Here is a 6,259-nt window from a genome sequence, read left to right as displayed (position 1 = left end):
CCCCTGAACTTTGAAAATATTAAAGTCCAGTGGAGCTTAACAAAGAAAGGGGGCTATTTCCCCAAATAACCCGCCTGTGAGTGGTTTGGAAAGAGGAGCTTGATGGTCACACCCTGGGGAATTCCACCCACGCGCAATCCTTACCCGTTACTGCTCCTGAGTCCTATCAAATGTGCAAAGCTGCCACCTGGCCTTGGCTTAATAGCAGGGGATGGGACTGCACAGGTGTGGGTGGGATCAGGTGAGCCCCCTGGGGCTGTTCTCATTCACAGTTTGGCTTGCTAACAGGCATCCAGGCAACGGCTTTTAGGAACCTGGAACTTTGGAGTTTGAGTGTGTGGGCAGTGTCCTTGGGCCCAGTGCCAGGGAGAAAGCAGTTGGGGACTTCCCTCGACTCTCGCTCAACCTGCTAATGAAGGAAGGAATGGGCTCCGAAGGTGAAATGACAGCATCTTACGGGACACTTTGCTGCTCTGAAAACCATGTTGTAGAAAAACTACCTAATGACTTGGGGGAAGGTTCATGATCTATAGCCAAGAGAAGAGCAGGCGAGAGAACAGCCTGTGGTATGCTCTTGGTGTTTATTCAAAATGACATATACACACATATGCAAAGAAAGAATGACCATAAAGACAGATCAAATATTTATCTTGAGGTTTTCATCCTTGACTCTTTTCCAAATTTTCTACACTGGGCATGTATTTTGTAATGAGACGAAGATGTATTAAAATCATATCTTGTATTTACATTGTATTTATAGTTGTTTTTTTACATACATGCTTTCAGTTGATGCTCATGAAATTTCTATGAATTGGGTGGAGCAGTTATTCCCATTTTACAGATGAGGAAATTGAGGCACAGAGCAAATTGGGGACTTGAAGAATGTGTTGTTTGGCTTTTAAGACAGAACTCGGGTGGGAACCCAAATACTATGTGTTCCTGGTTAGTCCTCTTTCGTTTTTAAAAAAAAAAAATTTTTTGTAGTTGTAGATGGAAAGCATGCCTTTATTTTTATGTGGTGCTAAGGATCAAACCCAGTAGTGCCTCACATGTGCTAGGCAAGCACTCTACCACTGAGCTACAACCCCGGCCCTGATTAGTTCTATTTCTGCTGAGCATTAGGGGTATCAAGACAAGGTAACCAACAGGACCTGCCACTTGGTAATTGAGGTCCTAATTCATGTCACTTCCCAGGATGCTTCCCCCTGGTTGAGACCAGCTTCCTTTATGAGCTATCAGAACTGCATTCACTCTTTCTGTGTTGTCTAATGAGGTTGCTACTACTACATTTGAATTTAAGCAAAGGATGAAGTAAAGTTAAACACTTGGTTCTTCAGTTACCTTGGTCACATGCTAGGTGTGGCTAATCTAGCTCATGCGGCTAGACCGGGTGGGATCACGCAAATGCAGAACCTTTCCATCCTCACAGAACAGATCCCAGGACTGTGCTGTATCATCTTTTATGATTACACGTCTGTCATCCACTCATTATTGCATTCTTGTCTGTCCCTTGCACTAGACTGAGCTCCATGTGGGCGAGGACCCAGTCCAAATGCCTTAGCACGGCCCCCTGCACCTTGCACACAGTGGCCGGGCCCCCTCCCATGCGCTTCCTCATCTCCAGCCACCCCGCTGCCCGTTTCTTTCAGGTCCTGTCTCTTGGCTCCGTCGTCACACACGCAGCTCATCTGCCCGTGGCACCCTCCTCCTGCACGACCCCGGTGACTTCTCATCCTTCCCGCCTGGGGACTTTCTCCCCCTCCCCGCAGGCACCTTCCCAGCTCCCCACGGCCGGGCTAGGTGCCCCCGCATGTGCTCTTCGGCCACCAGTCTGCCAAGGCGCTTCCTTCGCACGCTGCCACTTGACCCTGAGGTCTTTCTCTGGCTCGACAGGCTGTCCTCCGGAGCAGTCTGTCTTTCTACTCGCCACCCAAGCTCCTCGTGACACAAAGGAGTCAATGGCTCCCGCACGTTGACTGGGGACCCACTGCGTAGCAGGACCGCTCTGGACACTGGGAGTCCACTAGCGGACAAAGGGGACATGGTTCCCTGCTCGGAGGGCTTCCCTGCCCCTGGAGCCCTGCAGGATGCTCGTGGAGGGAGTCAGGGGCCGCAGCTGTGCTGCAGGGAGCCCATCCCAGGAGCGGGCACTTTGCCTGAGCCTGGAGCTCCTGGATCGAGGCGGGGGAAGGCGGCAGAGGGTCTCTGTGGGACTCACAGAGTCACTAGGGCAGAGCTTTCCGTGAAGGCACTGTGGGTAGGACGGGGACAGGCGTCTCCCAGGGGAATGTGCATTTAAATGACTTGGCGTCATCTGAGGCTGTGACCATACCACTCCCCCATCCCGAGAGTCACTGGAGTGTCCCGGTTATAAGGCTGTGGCTGATTGCACACTGCTATGTATCAGGTCCTGTTCTGAAGTTTTGCAGGCAGGGAGTCAAACTCTTTAACTACCCTACAAGGGTGGTACGATTATCATCCTCAATTTACAGATGAGGATACGGAGAGGTAAAGCAACTTGCTCGAGGTCACCCAGCTAATGAGGGGTGTACAGGATTGGAACCCAGACAGTCTTCTGTTATGTGCTCTTAATCCTTGAGCTAAAGTCTGCGGAGAGAATGCACATCTCAGCTGGGGTAGGACAGAAGAGAAAAGGCTGCAAACCACTTGAGTGGGGTGTGGGAAGAACTTGGAGATTCCCTCCATCTCTCATTTCTTGAGCTTATGTTTGGGAGATGTGAATACTACCCACGTAGCCATTCAAGAATGTTCCAAAACAGACTGGGCATAGTGACCTATTTCAGTAATCCCAGAAACTCAGGAGGCTGAGGCAGGAGGATCACAAGTTTGAGGCCAGCCTCAGCAACTTAGTGAGATCCTGTCTCAAAAAATAAAAAATTCTTCCAGGCACTGTGCTGGGTGCTGAGAGCATTATGTGAGCAGAACATACTCAATCCCTTCTCTCATGGAGTTCACAGTCTGGTAAAGCAAACAGAGCAGTCAGACCATTCCACAAATGAGGACATTACCCCAGGGGATTTGAAGGGAAGGCCCAGCTTTCTATGGGAACATGTAACAGCTTGGCAGGCCACAGGTGGGCACAGGAGGTCAAGGAAAGCCTCTCTTCAAAACCTAGCTTAAATGAGATGTGAGTGATGAACTGGAGGTACCTGGTGAAAGGAAATAGCCAAAGGGATTCCAGATAGAAGACTGGCATGTGCAAAGGTCCTGTGGTAGGAAAGAGCCGGGAGTAAAGAAAGACCAGAGTGGCTGCCATGCAGAGCCAACTGGAGAGGCAGCTCAGGAAGAGCTGGTGAGGGAGTGGGGGCCAGACCATGCACCTCAAGTTGTAGGGAACAATCCTGGTTCACCCGTTTTCTTAGCAATTTGGGAATAGAGTCCCTTTTACTTTCAATACTGTCTTGGTTTGGGTGACACAATATACAGTCCCCCTTTTAGGCCATGTCATTGTCACTTCGCAGGCCTGGATGGAGATCGAAGCCAGGGCCTGGAGCATGCGAAGCACTCTCTCTACCACTGAGCAATACCCTCAGCCCCTCCCAGGCCAAGTTGACAATGTATTTCTTACCCTAGAAAATGGGGAGTTACTACAGAGTTTTCAGCAGGTAAACTTCTCCCCTGAGAGAATCAAATTCAGCTTCTCAGATAACTGGCTGCAGTAGAGAGCGGGTGGAGGGGTGGGGGGTGCAGGAGATCTATGGGTCGCTCGTGATAAGGAAAAGTCTGTCATTACCAAGGAGAGAGCTACTTCCTTTCACTTTACTCTCCCAAAGAAAGTTCTAGACCTCAGGTTTAGAGGAGAGCCGCTATCCACACCTAAGCTGGCCAGGTGTGGATCTCTCTTAGTCTCCTGTCTCATTGCCGGGGGACTGTGTCATGCGGTCTCTGGATGAGTGAAGTCCTAGCAGGATTTCCTGAAAAACCAAGGGCCTCATATCTATTCTGGAAAAAACATGTAGGTCTCCCAAGATGTCACCCAGAGGCTGGCTGGCACCCACAGGCTCCCTAGATGTCACCCATGGCCTTCCTATCAGGCCACCCACCTATGCACCGCTGTGGGCATCTTCTGCTAATCCAGGGCTGCTTCGTGATGTTGCTGGCAGGATGTGCCAGTGGCCATTTATTTCCCTAGAGCCTGTCTTGGCTTTTGGGTGAAGTATCAGAGTTGAGGGGGGTGCACCTGCTCCCCTGGATCGCACTTGCCTCCCTCTGTCTGTCTGTCTCTCTCCCTGGAGCTTTTACTTTGCCTTTACATCTGTGTTAACGTGCTCTGGCCTCTTCTCACCCCACCCGCTTGCCAGAGCATGGCTGGTCTTTTCTCTTGCTTGGTGAAATGAAAACAAAATTATTCTGGTGGAACATCTTACGTCAGATGCAATCTAAGAAAACGGCTCGCAGATCCGAGGGCTCATTTGGAAGCAGCCAGGGCTGGGAGGGAAGTGGGAGAGGCCGGTGAGGCCTAGTGAGCAGAGGAGGCTCACCTCTCTGTCCAGGGAGGGAGGAGCCAGGCTGGAAAGGGCGGCCCCAGGAGCTTGGGTGGCACCAGAATAAGACCCCACATGGATTGATGGCCCTTTTTAGTGGTTTTATCCTCTGAGAATTTATTTTATTTGTAGTCCAGGATGACGTGGCTCCTTAGCAGGGCGCCTCTCTCTCCCCCTCTTTTATGGTCCCCAGCCTCTCCCGCTCTAAAGGCCATTTTCTCTCCAAGTTTTTACTGCTGCTCTGGCCCGGCCGTGATTCCACTTTCTCTGACCCCCTGCTGCCATGCATCTTCAGGTTGTAAATGAGCTGTCCTGGCCAGAGACAAAGGTTTCTCGCTCATCCCCCTGAATGCCCAGCCTCCAGAGTGCGGGGAGTTTCCAACTCAGCCAGGGCATGGCCAGCTCGGGCCGATGACATTGGTCCCCGGCTCCTCAGCTCCTCCTGCGACTCGACTCCCAGCTGAACTGCAGAGACTGACTGCTGACCAGTCAACACCAAAACGAGCCTCCTCCAAGCCCCTCTCCTCCCGTCCTCCCAATTCACAGCAGGAGAGGCTCAAGTCCAGACAGGGGACAAGGGGACAAGGGGACGATGACCTCACACACTCCTGGAGGCCAAATCCCAGCCCTGTGCTCTTTTCCCGTTGGGGAAGTATTGCCCAGAAAGCAACACTGTCCTGGCTTCTCCTGTAAGGCCATGGGACACTGGGGACCCCACAGGACCCATACTGATTGTCTTTACAAAATCAAGGCCTCCTGGAGAGTAGGGGTCTGGCTGGCGGAGTATCCAGGCACACGGCTCCAGACCAGATGGTGCGGACGCCCACGGGCCAGGAAAGCAGCGGAAATGAGGGAAGCGGGCCAGGGGTCAAGCAGTGGGGCACGGGGGTCCGCTGCAAACCGAAGCCCGCGTGCCTCAACGGCAAGGGACAGCTGCTGGTGCGCCAGCCTTTTGTCCACGTGGAGTAGGCAGGGCCCAGGGTGGCTTGGCTTCTGACTTCGCCAGATGGATAGAAACCTGGACATTCTAAAATGTAAAATATGATTTTTAAGTATTTATCATACTATGAACCCCCAAGTTGTTGAGGCCTGAGTTCCTGTGTGACCTGAATTCAGGCAGTTCTCACATGGATTGTGGTGCCTCCCTGCCCCGGCCCCTGGGGCACTTGGGCTGATCTGGCTGCTGTGACGGGGACAGAGCTGTGAGGTGAAGGGCACCCAGCACTGACACGCATGTTGGCCTGTTCCCTGGCGCTTCCTCTTCTGCCACTATCCTTCTATAACTTTCCAGCAAAGGAGAAGAAATTAGCCAGAAGAATGCGGGGGTTTCTGTTTTCAGAGTCTGTGTGTGTGTGTGTGTGTGGTGTGTGTGTGTGTGTGTGGGGGGGGGGGGTCAATTTAATGCTGGTGGAACTTTCTGTCTTACCCAGTCAGCAAGGGGCCAGAAGAGACTCAGCTTGTTGTAGGACAAGAACTTCTTATGTCCAACTAAACTTTTTTGAAAATTTCCTTCAACATAAAATACCCAATGAACACTGGTTCGAGGAGAATTTTTATATTTTTTCATATAGACAACTCAACAGAATATTTTTAATCCAACTTTGTGGAAAATTCGGTAGGCTTTGCCTTTTCTAGACAATGTGAGCCATAGACCCTGGACCCAGCACATCACCTGCCAGTGACAGTGGCCTCCAAGGTGTCTGCCGTGGCAGTTGGTCCTGACAGTCCCCCAGCTTACGTGGAGCACCTGTGTC

The sequence above is a fragment of the Sciurus vulgaris genome, assembly GCF_902686455.1.
Source record: "Sciurus vulgaris genome assembly, chromosome: 4".
NCBI classification, from domain to species: domain Eukaryota; kingdom Metazoa; phylum Chordata; class Mammalia; order Rodentia; family Sciuridae; genus Sciurus; species Sciurus vulgaris.
The sequence above is the reverse complement of the archived record's forward strand: the minus strand, read 5'-3'. Positions refer to the sequence as shown.